Source organism: Cupressus sempervirens, chromosome 3 (genome assembly GCF_028749045.1).
Source record: "Cupressus sempervirens isolate cs-2001-9-10 chromosome 3, ASM2874904v1, whole genome shotgun sequence".
Classification (NCBI taxonomy): domain Eukaryota; kingdom Viridiplantae; phylum Streptophyta; class Pinopsida; order Cupressales; family Cupressaceae; genus Cupressus; species Cupressus sempervirens.
In genome coordinates this window covers 873316505-873320701 of record NC_143120.1, presented here as the reverse complement: position 1 = coordinate 873320701, position 4197 = coordinate 873316505, and positions in this window count along the sequence as shown.

Here is a 4197-nt window from a genome sequence, read left to right as displayed (position 1 = left end):
TAACAACATAAAGAGTATAGTTAAGGCTAAGCATCAAAGTCTTTGGATTCCAAGTGAATAATTTTGACATAGTTGTTTGTAATGGCACAAACTACTATGTAAACCATTTTGAGCTGACATAAACCCAATTTTTTTAATTATAGAAGGTAAGGATGGAGTCATAGTACAAATCCCTGTACAATGCATACAACTAATTAGATTTAGGGAAGCTTAAAGTGGAAATAAGGATCAACTAGATCCATTGATTTTGACCCAGCCCATCTCCACCAATGGCTATTTAAGGAAAGTAAACCCTAAAGAGTTTATCCATGCATGAGGAGATGAATGCTAAGAGTTTAAAGAGCATTCTTGGTGGCCATGATGGCTATGATAGAGTTATACAAAGCTGAATTAGTCTAAGAGGAACATAGACAAGCAATGAGAGGATTAGAGAGGATAGATCTGATTAGAAGGTTCAAGAGACAACCAATAAAGAGGAGATATGACATCAAGGCTAACTGAAGATCAAGTCTCATTATTATTTACAACATTCCCAAGACCAAGTTGTAAATTTTCTTCCTTAGATTTGAATTTTATCTAAGAAGAGAAAATTTATAGTCAAAATCCAAGGAAATGACCACCTAGATGCAATTACGAGGTTCAATCTTACTCTAAACACTTCCAATAGTTGTTGAACCTCTAAATCTAAATCATGGCGGTCCAAAATTAAAGAAAATAAGTCTCTAATGGTTTTGCAAAGATCACTCCTATGACAGTCTATTACCAAGAAAAAAATTCCCTTAAGCTCTGATACAATCTAAGAATTTTCGTAAGACAAAAAATGAAAATGCCAAGATCTAGAATCTCAATAGATAGCATAGAAAAGAGAGGAAAGATGATAAAATGATTAATCAAATAATAATGGATGTGAAAAAACAAATTTTCAAATATGTACAATGTAGATGCGTCTGCGTAAGTGCACAAATTTGTGGTACCAAAATGATGCCACTTTTTTTTCTAATCTAGGCAATAGTGAAGTCATATTATAGCATGATCTCACTATAGTGTAATCATGCTATGGATTGGGCAAGATGATCCTATGGCTCATGAAATTGAAATAATAGTGTGATTACACTATTTAAAAATCAATGAGCAAGGTGATGTGATCATTTTTTTGAAAAAGTTTTATAAAATGAAAACTTGAGAGTCATTTGTCCTTTCTCTCTATTTTCTCTCTAGCGAATTTGGCATCCTCTTATATTCCAAGGAGCATTAACATGGTGTTTAAAGTGAATTTTGAACTAGATTTACAAAAAAATAGCTCCATATCATCAAAATTCCCAAAATGGTCAAAGAGGTATGAATTGTAACTCTTATTTTTGTTAACTTTAATGTTTTTATAATACTATTTTATAAATTTTGATTTGTGTTTGTTTAGTTTTTTAAAATAATATTGTTTAATTGTAAATAATTTAGAAAATCCACCCCCTAATACTCCTATGAAAAATCCACCACCAAACCCTCCATAGGATCAACCTAAAAACCCTCAAAATGAAGATCAATCACTTCCACGACCTCCACCAATCGAAAGATCTCCTCCAAGGACCCAAGAAAATTTGTTAAATGAAATTGAAAGAGGGAAAATTGAGTTAGAAAAAAGTATTAGGAGGCTAAAGAGTTTTCTTCAAAATAATCCTAGTAGGGCACAATTGGCACAATCCCTTGAGACCATTGTGGGTTAGCATCTATTAGTAGTTAATTGAGTATATGGAATAAAAAAAGAGAAGAGTAAAAAAGATATTATGCTGATAAATTTTTGTATGAAGATGTAAAAAATGAGTAGATTACCAAAGATGATATATGTGCTTTGTTTAAAAAGCTGGGAGAACAAAAAACATTGAGAACTATAGCTAAAAAGGTTCCCCATCCATTGGTGCATTCATGAAGGTATTAAAAATAACTTTTGGGATAGATGGTGGATGGTGTTTGATGCCCCTCCTTGTAACAATCTTGAGGTTCCAAAGTATTTCTTGATGAAATTGTCTTGTGATTTTTTCCTAGGGGAGATCCCTAATTAGTTTGATATACTTCCTTCTCATGGTAGAGGTGGGGGATCATCATTTTATATGCAGGGGGCACTTTGTGACCCTAATGTTGTTAGGGCACCTATTGGCAAGCCGTAGGTGCAACATGTTACTATTCCTTCTATTGTGAAGGAACATGTAGAGGTTGACACACTATGCATTGTGAGAGATTTGAAACAAAGCCTCATTCAGTGTGTCACTCCTTTGATTGTGGATGATTCTAGCTCAAGAATTGGTCACATGTGCATGTCATGTAAATCTCTATGCACATTTGAAACTTCCAACAGAGAGGATGATGATAGATGACTTCCTCAATGCCAAATTTTGTATTGATACATAGGTAAATATAAATAATTATATTCTAAACTATTTTGATCACATCTTATATGTACACAAATGACTAATAAATTACTATGTCTTGACATTGTTCAAAATTCAGGGCCAGAGTATTGTTCGTACTAGCACTAATACCCTAACCTCATTTTACACCACATAAACAAATCCAAATGTATGTATCAATGTATTCATTTAAATTATTACATCTATTTATAATGTAATCATATGGATGATTAGCTCAAAAATTTCATCCATGTGCATTAGTTTTGTGTTGGACCATCGACTTTCATATTGGACTCTAAGCATGGGCATAATACTACTCATATAGAGGTCTATTCATTTGCATGTTAATTTTATTCAAATGAATATATATTTTAATAAATTAATGAATAATTAACTGATTTGGTTTATTACATGAGCATATGTAGAGTTAGAGTGGTCATGATGATGTTGATTCAGGGTCACCTAACTTTTAGATGAGTTCATTTTTCCTAGAGATATAAACATGTTATAATTAATTCTAATTTGTATGTATATAGTACATTATTTTTCACATGAATGTGATGTCTAATAGATTTACATAGACATACAATAGGTAAATATTACACCTTTAGGATCAACACCACACAATGAAGGACATGGTGCTACATTCGCAAAGGTACTCAAATATTTTAATTAATAATTTAGTATAAGGAAATATATATTCTTTGTAACAACATATGATTCTCAAGTTATATCATTTTCAACTATTGACATTAGAGAGTCCCCATATCTTCATTACTGTATTGATCACCTGGAGTCATTGCTCCAGTTGCTAGTTTTGAGCCATTGACAAAGGTATGAAAGAGTTTTCATTGTAATTTAGTTATTATTTAAATTAGATATGATATTCATAAGTATGATTGAGTGATAAATTTGATGATTTTTGTAGGGTCTTATTACTCCCAATCCTCCACATGCCATTGAGGTGAATGTAGAGATGGATTATTAGCTAGTGATAAGAAAATATTTTATCTTAGGTGTATGTATATTTCATTTTTTATGTATAATAGTTATTGATTTGCATACACTTTTTATTGTAGCTGGTCAATTTATAGAAGAGTCTAGATTGATTGATTAGCAAGTGTGTTAGAAAGACCCCATCATCCAAAAAACTCCTTCTTCTTAGAAATCAAAGACAACTAGGGATTTATTTTCTTTCCCTAGTAGGAAAGAGTAGATATCTAGAGATGTAAATTTTATGCATATATGGAATTATTAGACATTGATTTCATATTATTTTTGAAGTATTCAATTTTTTATATATATATTTCATGTATGACATTATAAGACATATGCTTATGATGTTTCAAATTATTGATGTATGACATTATACGAGATTATATGACATTATATGAAATTGCATGACATTGTTGGATATTGAAATTATTAGACCTTATGGTAATGGTGTAGGGGAACCGCAATAAATACTATAGAAATTCAATGCTAAGACTCTTTTGAAGTCTTTTGAATCTTTAGGATTGATTAGGAATGTTGGCTATTCATAGTGACCCATTTGTGAGAACTAAGTCCAAGATTGACGCCCTATAAGCCCTTGGTCAACTATGGTCAAAGGAGTAAAATAGACTAGAATATTAGGATAGATTAATTTTTAATGTTTTAACATGTTTTGATCCATGTTGGATTGGTTGGAAATCAATTTTGGTTAATATAGGCAAAGTTGCTAAAAAGTTGTCAAGCAACTTTTTGCAAAAGTTGTAATTTGAATCCCCAATGGCCATATTAGGTTTAAATGGTT